The sequence below is a fragment of the Oncorhynchus mykiss genome, chromosome 18, assembly GCF_013265735.2.
Source record: "Oncorhynchus mykiss isolate Arlee chromosome 18, USDA_OmykA_1.1, whole genome shotgun sequence".
NCBI classification, from domain to species: domain Eukaryota; kingdom Metazoa; phylum Chordata; class Actinopteri; order Salmoniformes; family Salmonidae; genus Oncorhynchus; species Oncorhynchus mykiss.
In genome coordinates, this window is record NC_048582.1 from 46,409,695 (window position 1) to 46,428,538 (window position 18,844).

The 18,844-nt window shown below is 41.8% G+C and overlaps 1 protein-coding gene across 2 annotated transcripts in view; it reads left to right on the forward strand.

The window, feature by feature from the left end:
• khdrbs3 (KH domain containing, RNA binding, signal transduction associated 3) overlaps positions 1-18,844 on the forward strand; it is a 143,353-nt gene that overhangs the window by 108,482 nt on the left and 16,027 nt on the right. The gene's annotated exons all lie outside the window — the stretch shown is intronic.

Consider the following 18,844-nt stretch of genomic DNA (forward strand, 5'->3'; position numbering starts at 1 on the left):
CCTAGTATTATCAAAACTGAGAAGGGATTTTACTGGTAGCTGCTATGGTAATCTTGGCATGCTAGTTTACCTGTTGTTTCTGGAGGGAGCCCATATGAACAGCTGGCAGTGATAGAATATATTAACTCCAGAGTCAGACCCTTTGGACACATGCCAAAGAGGACTCCCTCCTTCCGTCTACCTCCCACCTTACTGTCACAGCAGGCTCCTCAGGGACGCTGCACCAACCCAGCATATTTAGTAGAGAGGATGACGGGAGGAGAGGAGGGGTAGGAGAGGACAAGTACCCTGCCAGTCCATAGCTAACCACATCTGACAGGTTTATATGGAGGTCTGCAGTTAGAATGGGTGGAGGTCGTAGAGAATGACTGGTAAAGAGCCTCGGCTGGACCATCTGCTTCACATCATTGTCACAGTGGTAAACTGGCTCCACAGACAGACAGACACACACCTGCACCTGGGGATCCGGTAGAGAGAGCACTGCAGACATCTGGCTGATGATAAATCTTCACCATATCGCTGTGAATTACAGACTGAATGAGCTCCACTACTCTCCATCGTTGTAGAGGGTTGGTAGTACACACAACTACTGTTCTGTTGTTGTCACCATTGAGTGATGCTAACAAATAGTTTATTGTAGTTTTCTATTAAATTACTGCTGAGGAGGAGATTCATTTCTTGCTCATACTTGATGCCTCATTCTTCCAGTTTTTACCTCGTCTACAGACAGTCTGGCTCAGCCAAAGGGCTTGAAGCCATGTTCTGTTTATCCAGCATGTTTTTAGAGAAGTTAACATGACAATGTATCACCTACTGCAGGTGTCCCCAATTACATTCAGCCGCGGGCCGATTTTTTCTTGAGTGGAAGGTCGGGGGGCCGGAACATAGTTATACATTATTTGTAGACTGCAGACTGACCTCAAGAAGCCCAAACAGATATAGTGTTTGACAAAAACAGAATCATTTCTAACCTTGATTACATTGTGATATGATCACATATACCTCTCAATTTATTAGGGATATGCGTGTCTCCTTACAAGGACAATATCTAGATACATGGGCTCCGATACGATACAGGAACAATACTTTTAGTTTGAAACGATTCGATGCAATTTGTTAACATTAGCATACTACATCTAGCTACATGTTGAACTTCCATCCTCTCAGGCCAGGAGTACAAAGTATGAATTTATGGTTGGATCAAAATTGCCGTTATAATCATTGGCTAGTACGGAGAATTAAGTAAAACCAGATGTATGAAAAATCCCTAGCGCCATCCACGGCCAATTTAGGACACTTTTAGCTAGCTAGCCACTGGAGGACAACAACACAATGAGATGAAACAATTCAAGTTGTTTATGTTAGTTACATATTGCTCTCAATGTGATGTGATAGGAGTGAAGCCAAACACAAACTGGCTTCCCATTAAACTTTTTTTTGGTATGCCAGGACCATTCATAGTTGAACTCACTCAGTTTCTCTCAACACTGATTGGCTATTATTTGAAACTTTTTTTATCAAGGGAGGCCAAATGCTCGCTGGCTTCCCTTGCGTTCAATGGTACGGGCGGCAAAAATGTCATACTCTTTTTGACCAGATAGATGGCCTACATATACAGACAGAGGGACCCTGTTTTGCTCGCTCCGATGCATTCTCCGGTGAGATACAAAAATAATGCTGAAGGTGACACACAGATGTAGCCTACGAATATTAAAACAGGGAAGGGGTAGGCCTACCTCTCATTGGTGCGAGCAGCTGCTTCTCCCGCACTGTGCACACAATTATCTGACTTGTAGATCAATGTCATACTCGGTTACATGCACAAAGTTCGATAGGCTGAAGGAGAGGATGAATCGATTCAATCAGAACAGATTAGAGGTATTTTCAGAACAAGGCAGAAACAGATCAAATTAGTAAAAAACTGGTGATTTGTAACATTTTAATCGGTTTTCTTACCAATGCATGCTTCATTTGGATCAATTTGGGCTACCGGGTGGGCAAATAAATTCACCCGTGGACCGAATTTGGTCCGTGGGCCACCTATTGGGGAACCCTGACCTACTGTATTGAGCATTCTGGAGTTAGGATGTTTTTGTTTTGGTAATTCAATTATTTTCAGAATTCAGTGGCTTTACTGTGCCTCTCTCTATTATCAGTGATTCGATAATAACAGTAAGTAGCGATATCAGATTATTGGCGAATCTAATTTGTATAAAACTAAATTATGAATGAGATTATTTGCCTAGCAGTCTGATTACACAATACAGTAATTGCATCCAAATCTCATTCCAGATATTTCATAGGGCACACAAACACACTCGTGCAAGCACAAACACACACACACTCACAAGGCCATAAGGAACCTGTTACTGACCTGCCTTTCAGCCCATTGGCCAGTAATAGGATTGTGGTTATTCTGCCTGTTACCCATTTCTTAACATTCACTAGGAATCACAAATACTTGTCATTTCAATTTGGGCTGATAATGAGAAAGGTGTGGATAAAGAATTTTACGATCCCCATTAGCTGTAGCAAAAGCAGCAGCTACTCTTCCTGGGGTCCACACAAAACATGAAAAATGACATAATACAGATCATTAGACAAGAACATCTCAAGGACAGAACTACATACATTTTTAAAAAGGCACACGTAGTCTAAATACAGTTGAAGTCGGAAGTTTGCATACACCTTAGCCAAATACATTTAAACTCAGTTTTTCACAATTCCTGACATTTAATCCTTGTAGAAAAAATCCCTGTTTTAGGTCATTGAGGATCACCACTTTATTTTAAGAATTTGAAATGTCAGAATAAGAGAGAATGATGAGTAGAGAGAATGATTTATTTCAGCTTTTATTTCTTTCATCACATTCCCAGTGGGTCAGAAGTTTACAAACACTCAATTAGGATTTGGTAGCATTGCCTTTAAATTGTTTAACTTGGGTCAAACATTTTGGGTAGCCTTTCACAAGCTTCCCACAATAAATTGGGTGAATTTTGGCCCATTCCTCCTGACAGAGCTGGTTTGAGACAGGTTTGTAGGCCTCCTTGCTCACACACACTTTTTCTGTTCTGCCCACACATTTTCTATGGGATTGAGGTCAGGGATTTATGATGGCCACTCCAAAACCTTGACTTAAAGCCATTTTGCCACAACTTTGGAAGTATGCATGGGGTCATTGTCCATTTGGAAGACTAATTTGCAACCAAGCTTTAGCTTCGTGACTGATGTCTTTAGATGTTGCTTCAGTATATCCACATAATTGTCCGTCCTCATGATGCCATCTATTTTGTGAAGTGTACAAGTCCCTCCTGCAGCCAAGCACCCCCATAACATGATGCTGCCACCCCCGTGCTTCACGGTTGAGATGGTTCTCGTCTGCTTGCAAGCCTCCCCCTTTTTCCTCCAAACATAATGATGGTCATTAGGGCCAAACAGTTATATATTTTGTTTCATCTGACCAGAGGACATTTCTCCAAAAAGTACGATCTTTGTCCCCATGTGCAGTTGCAAACCGTAGTCTGACTTTTTTATAGCGGTTTTGGAGTAGTGGCTTCTTCCTTGCTGAGCGGCGTTTCAGGTTATATCGATATAGGACTGGTTTTACTGTGGATTTAGATACTTTTGTACCTGTTTCCTCCAGCATCTTCACAAGGTCCTTTGCTCACTATCAGAAAAATAACAACGAGACTAAACGAAACAGTCCTGTAAGGTGCAAACACTACACAGAAATTAACTACCCACAAAAACCATGTGGGGAAAAGCTACCTATGTATGGTTCCCAATCAGAGACAACGATAGACAGCTGTCCCTGACTGAGAACCATACCCGGCCAAAACAAAGAAATACAAAAACATAGAAAAAAGAACTTAGAATGCCCACCCAAATCACACCCTGACCAAACCAAAATAGAGACATAAAAAGCTCTAAGGTCAGGGCGTGACACAAATAGGCACTGAGTTTGAAGGTAGGCCTTGAAATACATCCACAGGTACACCTCCAATTTACTCAAATGAGGTCAATTAGCCTATCAGAAGCTTCTAAAGCCATGACATCCTTTTCCGGAATTTTCCAAGCTGTTTAAAGGCACAGTCAACAGTGAATTTTAAGTAAAATAATCTGTCTGTAAACAATTGTTGGAAAAATGACTTGTGTCATGCACAAAGTAGATGTCCTAACAAACTTGCCCAAACTATAGTTTGTTAACTATATAGTTTGACTCCAACCTAAGTGTATATAAACTTCCAACTTCAACTGTATCAATGTATGCAAGCAAACTGTCAAATAGGGGAGAAGCGTTGTGTCACGAGGTGTTTCTTTATCTGTTATTTGAGGTTTGCTGTTTATTTGAGCAATATGAGATGGAAGGAAGTTCCATGCAATAAGGGCTCTATATAATACTGTACGTTTTCTTGAATTTGTTCTGGATTTGGGGACTATGAAAAGACCCATAGTGGCATGTCTGGTGGGATAAGTGTGTGTGTCAGAGCTGTGTGTAAGTTGACTATGCAAACAATTTGGGATTTTCAACGCAATGATGTTTCTTACAAAAAGAAGAAGTGATGCAGTCAGTCTCTCCTCAACTCTTAGCCAAGAGAGACTTGTCACGCCCTGACTCTAGATTGCTTTGTGGGTTTCTATTTTTAGTTTGGTCAGGGTGTGATGTGGGTGGGTATTCTTTCTTTTTCTATGTGTTTGGCCTGGTATGGTTCTCAATCAGAGGCAGCTGTCTATCGTTGTCTCTGATTGAGAGCCATACTTAGGTAGCCTGTTTTCCCGTTTTGAGTTGTGGGTGATTATTTTCTGTTTAGTGTTTTTGTTGAACCTTGCAGAACTGTTAGTTTATCGGTTTGTTGTTTTTGTTCCAGTATTCATCTTTATTAAAAGTCATTATGAATACGTACCACGCTGCAGTTTGGTCCTCTTCTCCCAACGACAATCGCTACAAGACTGGCATGCATAGTATTTATATCAGCCTTCTGATTACAATGAAGAGCAAAACATGCCGCTCTATTCTGAGCCAGCTGCAGCTTAACTAGGTCTTTCCTTGCAGCACTGGACCACACGACTGGACAATAATCAAGATTACACAAAACTAGAGCCTTCAGAACATGCTTTTTGGAGTCTGGTGTCAAAAAATCAGAGCATCTCTTTATTACGGCTAGACCTCTTCCCATCTTTACAACCATTGAATCTATATGTTTTGACCATGATAGTTTACAATCTAAGGTAACGGCAAGTAATTTAGTCTCCTCAACTTGTTCAACAGCCACACCATTCATTTCCAATTTCAGCTGAGGTCTAGCACTTAAGGAATGATTTGTATCAAATGCAATGCTCTTAGTTTTAGAGATGTTCAGGACCGGTTTATTACTGGCCACCCATTCCAAAACAGACTGCAAGTCTTTGTTAAGGGTTTCAGTGACTTCATTAGCTGTGGTTGCTGATGCGTATACGGTTGAATCATCAGCATACATGGACACACATGCTTTGTTTAACACCAGTGCAGTTCATTGGTAAAAATAGAAAAGTGTAGAGGGCCTATTTCATACCATCCTTACTTCCTGTCCATGCAGTGTGGCGCAGGCCTTGGTCGCATCACATGCCTCGGCTCAAACACATGAGTTCCATCAGAGCGGAGAGTGTGCACTATATATGTGATAGGGGCTTTTTGGGACTTAAGTAGTGTGTCATGTTAAGCAGACAAACACTTAGTGCCTTCAGAAAGTATTCACACCCCTTGACTTTTTCCACATTTCCAAATTGTATTGTGGTACAGCCTGATAATCGGCCAGATGCACTACTCTCTGTAGTGCCTTGTGGTCGGATGCCAAACAGTTGCCATACCAAGCGTTGATGTAACCAGTCAAGATGCTCTGAATGTTGCAGATGTAGAACTTTTTGAGGATCTGAGGACCAATGCTGAATCTTTTCAGCCTCCTGAGGGGTAAGAGGTGTTGTCGTGCCCTATATACAACTGTGTTGATGTGTGTGGACCATGACAGTTCTCTAGTGATGTGGACACTGAGGAACTTGAAGCTCTCAACCTGTTCCACAATATACCCAGTCACTACAAAGATACAGGCGTCCTTCCTAACTCAGTTACCGGAGAGGAAGGAAACTGCTCAGGGATTTCCCCATGAGGGAATCCCCATAAATTACAGAGTGAAACATGCATCCTGTTTGCAATAAGGCACTAAAGTAATACTGCCAAAGTTTAAAAATTAATTAACTTTTTGTCCTGAATGCAAAGTGTTATATTTGGGGCCAGTCCAACTCAACACATCACTGAGTCCAACTCTTCCTATTTTCGAACATGGTGGGGCCTGCGTAATGTTATGGGTATGCTTGTCGGTCGGCAAAGACTAGGGAGTTTTTTTTAGGATACAAATCCTAAAGGAAAACTTGGTTCAGTCTGCTTTCCAACAGACACTGGGAGACAAGTTCACCTTTCAGCAGGACAATAACCTAAAACACAAGGCCAAATATACACTGGAGTTGCTTACCAAAACAACATTGAATGTTCCTGTGGCCTAGTCACAGTTTTAACTTAAGTCGGCTTGAAAATCTATGGCAAGACTTGAAATGACTGTCTCGCAATGATCAACAACCAACTTGACGAAGCTTGAAGAATTTTTTAAATAAAATGGGCAAATATTGTACAATCAAGGTGCGCAAAGTTCTTAGACTTACCCAGAAAGACTCACAGGTATACATGTATTGACTCCGGGGGTTGATTACTTATCTAATCAAGATATATTAGTGTTTTATTTTCCATTCTTAAAAAAAACACAAACACATAATTATTCCACTTTGTGTAGATCATTAGACAAAAAAATGACAATGAAATATATTTTAATCCCACTTTGTAACACAACAAAATGTGGAAAAAGTGACTACTTTCTGAAGGCGCTGTGCAACCAACAGAATGGCTAAAAACCACATCTGGTAGAATAAGATAAACAAGCAGCATGATCCTTTTGGGTGGTGAGGGGCAGAGCAGTGTGTGTGTGTGTGTGTGTGTGTGTGTTGCGCAATACAAGTGGGTTAGTCTTGTTTATGATAATTCCCCCAGACTATTCTCCTCTATGCTGTATGTTAGGAGCCAGGGTGTGTGCATGTGTTTGAAGCTAGACCACACCCTTCATGCTGACACTGTAAAGAGAAGACAAGTGTGATATTATAGCTGACAACAGTGTAATGCTCCTGAATACAGTATAATGTGTATAAGTACAGGTTACATACAATACAAACATTATATTGCTCCATGAAAAGGTTTATCACTTTGCATTATATTGGCTTTATTCTCTGGATTGGTGACAGTGATTTTCATAACATAATGTCGTGGGCAGAGCATGCACGCTTTCCTTACAAAGCACACCAAAAACAGGTTTCAAAAGTAGACATTTCTGTTATAAAACAGATGGCTGTGACATAATGATCATGAGAAAAAGTTGTTCATGCAGGTAGGGTAGGGTATTCATTTGAGCCAGTTCGCGACAGCAGGAAAATGTTAATTATTATGTTGATTATAATTCATTTACATTTTTGTTGGGGTTTAAACATTTTTTTGTAAGGGAAAATCGAGTCTGATATTTGGAAATGGGAAATTTGTATTTTTAAACCTCATATACACTACAAGTTTAACATTTCCTGCAACAGGGTGGTCAATTTAAGATCCTACATCTGTACTGTATAGCTTAACCATGCCATTTATTTGTTTTTAAATATACAATGAGTGTACAAAACATCTTTCCATGACGTAGACTGACCAGATGAATCCAGGTGAAAGCTATGATCCTGTAACGGCTGTTGGAAGGAGAGGACCAAGGTGCAGCGTGGTATGTGTCCATAATTATTTAATGAACACAGAAATAACAAAAATAACAAAGCGAACGACCGAAACAGTTCTGGCTGGTGCAGACACACAACAGAAAACAATCACCCACCACTCAAAATAGGAAAACAGGCTACCTAAGTATGGTTGTCAATCAGAGAACTCCATCCGCGGACAGGTCTGTGTGGGCATCTGTCCGCGGTGGCGGCTCTGGCGCGGGATGTGGACCCCACTCCACCATAGTCTTGGCCCACTTAAGTGGCGCCTTCAGAGCGGCGACCCTTGCCGCCGACCTCGGACTGGGGACCCTTGCAGCGGGCCCCGAATAGACGGGAGACTCCGGCAGCGCTGGAGGGAAGGGCGACTCCGGCAGTTCCTGACTGACGGGCGGCTCTGGCAGCTCCTGACTGACGGGCGGCTCCGGCAGCTCCTGACTGACGGGCGGCTCTGGCAGCTCCTGACTGACGGGCGGCTCTGGCAGCTCCTGACTGACGGGCGGCTCTGGCAGCTCCTGACTGACGGGCGGCTCTGGCAGCTCCTGACTGACGGGCGGCTCTGGCAGCTCCTGACAGACGGGTGGCTCTGGCAGTTCCTGACAGACGGGTGGCTCTGGCAGTTCCTGACAGACGGGTGGCTCTGGCAGCTCCAGACAGGCGGGAGAACCTGGAGCCGCTGCTCATCTTTCGCTGCCTTCAGCTCTGTCTTGGGGCGGCGATATTCCCCAGCCTGTGCCCAGGGTCTCTTGCCGTCCAATATCTCCTCCCAAGTCCAGGAGTCCAGAACCCTCTGCTCCTGGTTACCACGCTGCTTGGTCCTTTCTTGGTGGGTGATTCTGTAATGGCTGTTGGAAGGAGAGGACCACGCTGCACCTTGGTCCTCTCCTTCCAACAGCCGGTACAGATCCCTTATTGATGTCACCTCTTAACTTCACTTCAATCAGTATAGATGAAGGGGAGGAGACAGAAGGATTTTTAAGCCTTGAGAGAATTATTTTATTTTTCATTTATTTACATTTTTTATTTAACCTTTATTTAACAAGGCAAGTCAGTTAAGAACAAATTCTTATTTACAATGATGGCCTACACCAGCCAATCCCGGACGACGCTGGGACAATTGTGCGCCGCCCTATAGGAATCCCAATCACAGTCGGTTGTGATACAGCCTGGATTCAAACCACGGGTGTCTGTAGTGACACCTCTAGCACTGAGATGCAGTGCGTTAGACTGCTGCGCCATTCGGGAGCCCAAATTGAGACATGGGTTTTGTATGTGTGTCATTCAAAGGGTGAATGGGCAAGACAAAATATTTAAGTGCCATTCAGTAGTCGGTGCTATGCACAACGGTTTGAGTTTGACAAGAACTGCAACACTGCTGGGTTTTTCACACTCAACAGTTTCCTTTGTGGGTCCACCACCCAAAGGACATTCAGACAACTTGACACAACTGTGGGAAGCATTGGAGTCAACATGGGCCAGCATCCCTGTGGAACACTTTTGACGCCTTGCCCTGACGAATTAAGGCTGTTTTGAGGGCAAAAGGGGGGAAAGGGGGTGCAGCTCAATATTAGAAAAGTGTTCCTAATATTTTGTACACTCATTGTAGGTTCAAAGTAGCATAAATCCCACTTGAAATGACGATGAAAATAATGGGTGTATAATGTCTAACTCTCATGGAGATGCTATGGCGGTGTGAGACTCCAAACCTCCCCTCTGTATTTCAGCAGCATCCCTCCCTATCTGTTCCTCTGATCCAGCGGGTGTATTGTAGAGCACAGTAAAGCGTCTGTGATACTGTTGTTGGAACATGCAGTTCCAGAGCCTCTGTTAGTCTCTTTGGCCTATGAGGGCAACCCTTATCTTTTAACAACATGCATCTCAGCCCTCCTCTGGCATACAAATGAAAGACTCACTTAGGAGCTGTTTCTCTGCTCTCGCCCTCTCGCTCTCTCGATTTGCTTTCTCTGTCTGCTGTCTCTATCTCTGTCCTCTCTCTTCTGCTCCCGTTCTCTTCTGTCTGCTCCCCTCTGTCTCTGCTCCATCCATCCCTTTCTGACATGTTAATCCTATTTGAACTTGGAAATGTAGCCATCTTGTATTAGTCCTCAAGCACATTTCATTCAGACTGCTAGTTACTGAGCTGTGCTATCAGTGCTTTGCAAGAGGTGAAACAAAGGTATGTGACTACCATTACCAATCGCAATCAAGTTTCTGACTGAAAAGCCGTTCAAATTTGCCAAAGGCCCATCTCTCTAAAAAAAAGTCCAGCTAACATAATAAAAGTTGTTGCTAACCTGCGAGCATGCTTAGTAAAACAGTCATGTTCTGGGTTCAGTTCTCCCCTAACTCACTGGAGCTGGTAAGTTAAACGACAATAACATGACATTGTTAGGCTTTAATGTGCATTTAAAGTGGCACTGAACAACACGGAGTAACAACACTGAGATGAGGAAGGACAGCACCCTGATAGAGTTGGGTCTGAGAGAGAGGAATTAAAGCGCCATTACATGGTAAGGGACAGCAGCCTTCAAATAGATTGTCAACCATACATGTAGCCTTCCCGCTAAGGGCTTGTATTACTAACATGTCTGTCATCCATGGTTATGTTAAAGATAAGATAATGCCTTTATCATCCCTGTGGGGACATATTGGTTGCAGTACAGTATATTCAGTGCATTCAGAAAGTATTCAGACCCCTTCCTTTTATCCACATTTTGTTAAGTTACAGCCTTATTCTAAAACGGATTTAAAAAATATATACGGACAAAGCAAAAACTGTTTTTCTTTTAATGGTTGCAAATGTATTACAAATAAAAAACAGAAATATCTTTCCTCGAAATTGAGCTCAGGTGCATCCTGTTTCCATTGATCTTCCTTGAGATGTTTTTTTCCAAATTCATTGAAGTCCACCTTTGGTAAAATCAATTGATTGGATGTGATTTGGAAATGCAGACACCAGTCTATATAAGGTCCCACAGTTGACAGTGCATGTCAGAGCAAAAACCAAGCCATGATATCCAAGGAATTGTCTGTAGAGTTCCAAGACAGGATTGCGTCGAGGCACAGATTTGGGGAAGGGTACCAACATTTCTTTGCAGCATTGAAGGTCCCTAAGAACACAGTGGCCTCCGTCATTCTTAAATGGAAGAAGTTTGGAACCACCTAGACTCTTCCTAGAGCTGGCTACCCGGCCAAACTGAGCAATCAGGGGAGAAGGGCCTTGGTCAGGGAGGTTACCAAGAACCCGATGGTCACTCTGAGAGAGCTCCAGAGTTCCTCTGTGGGGATGGGAGAACCTTCCAGAAGGACAACAGTCTCTGTAGCACTCCACAAATCAGGCCTTTATGATAAAATGGCCAAACGGAAGCCACTCCTCAGTAAAAGGCACCTAAAGGACTCTCAGACCATGAGAAATAAGATTCTCTAGTCTGATGAAATCAAGATTGAGCTCTTTGACCTAAATGCCAAGTGTCACGTCTGGAGGAAACCTGGCACCATCCCTACGGTGGATCATGGTGGTGTTTTTCAGCAGCAGAGACTGGGAGACTAGTCAGGATCGAGGGAAAGATGAATGGAGCAAAGTACAGAGAGATCCTTGATGAAAACCTGCTCCAGAACGCTCAGGACCTCATGACTGGGGCAAATGTTTATCTTTCAACAGGACAACAACGCCAAGCACACAGCGAAAACAACGCATGAGTGGCTTTGGGACAAGTCTCTGAATGTCCTTGAGTGGTCCAGCCAGAGCCTGGACTTGAACTTAGCCAAACATCTCTGGAGAGACCTAAAAATACCTCCCCATCCAACCTGACAGAGCTTGAGGTGATCTGCAAAGAAGAATGGCAGAAACTCCCGAAATATAGGTGTACCAAGCTTGTAGCGTCATACCCAAGAAGACTTGAGGCTGTAATCGCTGTCCAAGGAGCTTCAACAAATTACTGAGTAAAGGTTCTGAATCATGTAAATATATATATATATATTTTTATATATATATTTTTATTAAAATGTATAAAATCCTGTTTTTGTTTCGTCATTATGGGGAATTGTGTCTAGATTTATGAGAGGGGGAAAAACGATTTAATCCATTTTAGAATAAGGCTGTAACATAACAAAATTTGCAAAAAGTCAAGGGGTCTGAATACTTTCCAAATGTACTGAATACACTGAGTGTGCAAAACATTAAGAACACCTTCCTAATATTGAGTCAACCCAACCTTTTTGCCCTCAGAACAGCCTCAAATAGTCGGGTCATGGACCCAATATTAAGAATGTGTTCTTAATGTTTTGCACACTCAGTGTATTCAGTACATTTGGTGTCGAAAACGATCATGAAAAACACAGCAGTGTTGCAGTTCTTGACACAAACTGGTGCGCCTGGCAACTGTACTACCAAACCCCATTCAAAGGCACTTAAATTGTTTGTCTTGCCCATTCACCCTCTGAGAAGCACACACACAATCCAGGTCTCAATTGTCTCAAGACTTAAAACCTTTCTGTGAACGGGGGCAGTATTGAGTAGTTTGCATGAATATGGTGCCCTATGTAAACTGCCTGTCACTCAGGCCCAGAAGTTAGGATACGCATTTGCATGGTAGTATTGGATAGAAAACATTCTAAAGTTCCAAAACTGTTAAAATAATGTCTGTGAGTATATCAGAACTGATAAGGCAGGTGAAAACCTGAGGAAAATCCATCCAGGAAAGGCTATTATTTTGAAATGGCTGATTTTCCATTGAAAGCCTATCCACCATACAAAGACTTATGACCCAGTTCACGATTCCTATGGCTTCCACGACATGTGGCCAGTCTTTAGGCATTGTTTCAGGCTTTTACTCTGAAAAATGAGGGAGAAACACCACTTTCAATGAGTGGACAGTGGAAATTTCTAGAGAGCGTCCAGGAGTGTGCCTTTCTTGTTGTTCCTTTTCTATTGATGGAGATATTGTCCGGTTGAAATATTATTGATTATTTATGACAAAAACAACCTGAGGATTGATTATAAACATCGTTTGACATGTTTCTACGAACTTTTATGATACTTTATGGATTTTCCATCTGCCTGCTGTGACCATGCTTTGTGCCAATGGGTTACTGAACAAAACGCACCAACAAAACTGAGGTTTTTGGACATAAAGAGGGACTTTATCGAACAAAACAAACATTTATTGTGTAACATGGAGTCTTGTGAGTGTAAAAATCCTTCTTTAACCGGTCTTCTCCCTTCATCTGCACTGATTGAAATCAATAAGGGATCATAGCTTTGATTTGGATTCACCTGGTCAGTCTATGTCATGGAAAGAGCAGGTGTTCTTATTGTTTTGTACACTTAGTGTATGAAAACGCATAATCAGGCATAGACATGTACTGACAATAAATGCAGGTAGAAAAGGTGCAGTTCCTGAGAGATCAAGGATTAATCTGTACACTATATACACTATACACATCAGTACAAGCAGTCAACTACAGTGTTAATGGTACCAGCCTTCTTATCCTACTGGTGGTTGGGTTTCATTCCACTGGGACAAAGGATTGTCTTGTTCTACTCCTTTTGTGCCCCGGTGCCCTGTAACGCTATACTTAGAGGTAGAGCTCAAACTCCTGGTAAAGAGGATGTCTGGGGTGCATCAATACCTTGTGCGCCTTTTGTGAGGGCTCTCTTGTCATAAATGACCTCCAGACCCGTCTGCTTGACCCCCAGCACCTTACTAAGTTGCAGAGTTAACTTTTTGTTGTTGCATATTTCTCTGACATGCTACATGTTATGGAAAAAACAAGTGCTTGGGTTTGTCTGCTCTATAGATCCATTTAGTTTCAGTCGTAATCAGATTACATTATAACCAAAACCATGTTATGATCAGCTACATGGGGTCAGGACATATTAAGATTAGTAATGTAATGCCGAGAGGACATATTTAAAAATGGCTCTACGCAACGGAGTTGAACATGAGGATTCCTCAGCAATGACCTTATTACTGTGTCTGACAGAGAAAGAGATGATTCCATAATGTTATTCATTATGTGAATATACTGTAAATGCTATTCATTAAGCATGTTGCACAGTATTTGTTTTCTCAATGTTGTTGCAACTGACTAATCAAAAGATGATTTGGACAATAACTTTTCTGTGTCATTGTATCATGTATCATGCGCTCATCGTGCAGGCATGTATTTCAGATACAAATAATATTTGTATAGATTCTTGAACTGGATTAGTGAATCAAGTTGCTGTGAATATTTTCCACTGTTTCATTATTTATGGACTAGAAAATGATTTTTATTTCTGGGCTGACTCTCTTCCGCTTGAACAAAAACTGTGTTCTCTCTCCGATCTAGGATCATCTCCTTCTCGCTTTTCATACTCAACTGAGACTAATTTATTTGATAAGTGAGGCTAGCTGCTGTATGCATACTTGATCAGCCACAGCTACATGGTTTTACTTTTTACCATTTTGCTGAGATTTTCTATAATTTAATATTAATAGACTGATGGATGCTGTCAGAAAGTATTCACACCACTTTACTTTGTTCACATTTCCACATTTTATTGTGTTACAGCCTGTTTTTAAAACTGATTAAATTCAGATTTTTTTGTTGGTCTCCGGCCTACACACAGTAGCTGTACTGTCGAAGTGGAATTATGATTTTTGACATTTTTACAAATTAATAAAAATGAAAAGCTAAAATGTATTGAGTCAATAAGTATTCAACCCTTTTGTCATGGCAAGACTAAATACTTTGAGAAACATTTTGCTTAACAAGTCACGTAAGATGCATGGACTCAGTAATAGTGTTTAACATTATATTTTTGCAATAATAATATTTAACATAATTTTTGAATGACTACCTCATCTCTGTACTGGGGTTGAATATTTTCCTGGTATTTTACAATTGTTCCATCCCGAGAATATATCACTGGATTTGATTAGGGCTTTGATCAGCATGAACATTCTAACCTGAAGCTACCTGAGCCTGATGAGACATATATTAAACTGCACATAACGCACGACACTACACAACACTAAAATATACATGAATTGCTCTATAACGGTGACAAATGGTGCTCACAAATGGCCTACCTAAAGCTGTCCCAACAGCAGTCCCACAATATTACCACTGCTACACCTGGCTATCAGTGGAGCATTGTCTGGCAGCGAAACAGTTAATTCAGCAACATTTACTGCCTTTAAAAAAAAACATCGCTGTTAAGGCTGACTTGCTTAAATAAATGTGGATTCTAATGACATTTAAGATGTACAAACTATGGCATAAGGGGATGACAAGCCGATAAGAGGCAATCCGTAATTTCGATGAAGACATTAATGAGTGAGTTAGGATGGACACAGTCAGTATAACTATTTGTTTAGCACTTTTGAAATGTACCGTGACAGAATTCAGAACATGGGCATAACACGGTGCCTGACCAGTACGATGCCCTCTCTCTCCACGGTAAGCGCGGGGAGTTGGCGCAGGTCTCCTACCTGCCTTAGCCACACTCCCCGTGTGCCCCCCCCAATACATTTTTGGGGCTGCCTCTCTGGCTTCCATGATCGTCATGCCAACTCCATACGCCGGTATCCCTCCTCACACTTCCCCAGAGAATCCCAGGCGGGCTCCGGCACTCTCCCTGGGTCGACCGACCACCTGTCTATCTCCTCCCAAGTAGTGACAGTCCAGATCTCGTTCCCATGTCCAGGAGTCCTGATATCGCTGCCTCTCCTGCTGCTGCCCGTTACCACGCTGCTTAGTCCTATGGTGGTGGATGATTCTGTAACGATTGTCTTCGTTAGAAAGAGAGGAGGACCAAAATGCAGCGTGATGATTATCCATTTTTTAATGGGATACTTAAACAACGTACAAAAACAATGAACCGACAAAAAAAGAACGAAGACGAAACTGTCCCATAACGTGAATACCATCACAGGAACACTGGAAACAGGAACAATCACCCACACCCCACAATAAAAAACAGGCTACCTAAATATGGTTCCCAATCAGAGACAACGACTAACACCTGCCTCTGATTGAGAACCATATCAGGCCAAACACATAGAAACAGACAAACTAGACATACAACATAGAATGCCCACTCATATCACACCCTGACCAAACAAAACATAGAAAAAAACAACGCAAACTATGGTCAGAGTGTGACACTTTCACGATTTGCCCAAATGTAGCTGGGTGACTTCACACTAAATGTCCTGTAGCTCGCTCATACTTCAAGTTATCTGTCTGAAACTTTGCACATACACTGCTTCCATCTTGTGTACACCATCAGAATTCTCTTGCATTTCAAAGATGGTGGTAGAATTATTATTATTTTGTTGTTGTTGTATTTTCTTCTACCAGATCTATTGTGTTATATTCTCCTACATTCAGTTCACATATCCACAAACTTCAAAGTGTTTCCTTTCAAATGGTTTGAAGAATATACATATCCTTGCATTAGGGCCTGAGCTACAGGCAGTTAGATTTGGGTATGTCATTTAGGAGAAAATTGAAAAAAAGGGGGCTATCTTAACTTTTGGCAGCAATCACAGCATCGAGTCTTCTAGGGTATGATGCTACAAGCTTGGCACAGAGTTTCTTCCATTGTTGTCTGCAGATCCTCTAACGCTCTGTCGGAATGTTGCTGCAAAGCTTTTTTCAAGTCTCTCCAGAGATGTTCGATTGGGTTCAAGTCCGGGTTCTGGCTGGGCCACTCTAGGACATTCTAGGACATTCAGAGATATGTCCCAAAGCCACTCCTACGTTGTCTGTGTGCTTAGGGTCATTGTCCTATTGAATCTTTGTCCCCAGTCTGAGGTCCTGAGTGCTCTGGAGCAGGCTTTCATCAAGGATCTCTCTTTACTATGCTTTGTTAATCTTTTACTTGTTCCTGACTAGTCTCCCAGTCCCTGCCAATAAAAAAACATCCCCACAGCACGATGCTGCCACCACCATGCTTCACTGTAGGTTCTGATGTCTTTGAGCTCTACGGACAATTCCTTCGTCCTCATGGCTTGGTTTTTGCTGTGACATGCACTGTCAACCTTATATAGACAGGTGTGCCTTTCTAAATCATGTACCATCAATTGAATTTACCACAGGTGGACTCCAATGAAGTTGTAGAAACATCTCAAGGATGATCAATGGAAACAGGATGCACCTGAGATCAATTTCGAGTCTCATGAATACTTATGTAAAAACCTGATTTAATTTAATCCATTTTAGAATAAGGCTGTAACGTAACAAAATGTGGAAAAAGAGAAGTGGTCTGAATATTTTCCGAAGGCACTGTACAGTACATGTCTGTCATTGTACAACCCCATGCCATGATTAAATAGAGAACAAACACACCAATAATTTATTTAAAGAATTAAAGCTAAATACCAATATTTCAAAAAATGTATATAAAGCATTTTGGAATGAAATTTCAAATTTGAATCATATATTATATCGCTATGTATCCTATTTATAGGATAAATAGCCTTTTGATGCCACATTCAAACATTGTATAATGACAGTCAATAATACACCATCCACCAACAAACCACCATGACACACCAGTGATCTAACATGGTAATAATGATGTTGAGACTGTGGTGATTAGGAAGCCAGAGGCCAGGGAACTCTATTTGTAACAGAGCGTACCTCCCAATTGGCACCCTATACCCCATATAGTGCACTGCTTAGGAAGGAATAGGGTGACATTTGGGACGGACACAGATTCACACAGCCACAGCACCAGCCCAACTTTGATTAACTTTATTTTCCATCATCGTACACAATTAGTTAGTAAGTTAGCTTCCTCGGGATTAAAGATAAAAGAGTGGATTCAAATAGTGTCATTTGGCAGAAGCATGTTTCTAATCACGCATTTAGCGGCCTTCATAATAACATGGAGAATGGAGATGATGATGAGTATGTTGTCTCTCTCTCGCACACATTCTCTCTCGCTGTAATTCTCACAGTTCATGCATGCAAATCACCCAGATGGAATTAGTGGTGGAGGGTTGGGGGGGGGTTGGGGGTAGTGAGGGATGTGTCATGAGGGGTCCACATCTTTGTGGAACATAAGTCCCATTTATCCCAAATTAGGATGGGTGCGGCTGTGAGCCCCTTTGATGTTCCTCTAGGCAGGGGGCTAGGGGGCTGGGGGGTGTTGAAGGGGATGAGTAGGGGGAGGAGAGGTGGTAGTGCTGGAGCACAAGCAGATGGTGATGAAATGAACTCATACACACGCATACACATACACACTTACACACGTACACACATACACACATATACACAAGGATAGAGCTACATGGAACACTATCCTTCTCCTATGTTCACAATTGAGAAATAATGTATCTGATTTGAGATCAGTAAATATTTTCGATGTCAGAGTAGTTTGAAACGGTAGAAAAATCTATGTGTGGGGTGGTGTCTTCAGATCAATGACAGTTAACAAATGCATAAAATAAACATTTACACATTAAATACATTTGAAATGACAGAATAATACTGATGTAGGATCTTAATTTGAGACAGTTTGCTACGGCAGGAAAAGAATCATGCAGCAACGGGAAATGTGACTTTCCATTTTTCATTAGGGCAAATCAAGTCTGACATTTTAAAGTGGAAATGACAAACTTTAGAAGCCTTTTTAAACCTTGAATATTCTGCAAATGTGCATTTCCTGCTTTGCAGGAACATTCTCAGCAACAAAAGAGTGGTTACATTAAGATCCTACATCTGTACATCTGTGCTGATCTTTAATTGATTACAGCTGCATCCAGCTGTTGGTAATGATCGGTTGGGGAACAATTCACATTTAGGGATCTGAAGAATTGCTTTTGACATACTTCCAGGAATTAACAGAGGTTTACAGCATGGTTGATGAATAGTACAGTTCTAAAGTAGGTAGTACAGTTCTAACTATAGGTAGAAACACACTATGTTATAACCAAATGAAGTGACCTGGATTGACTGACCAGTCCCATGGCAGACAAGGGATTTCATCTTCCTCTTCTGATTTATCCTCAAATCT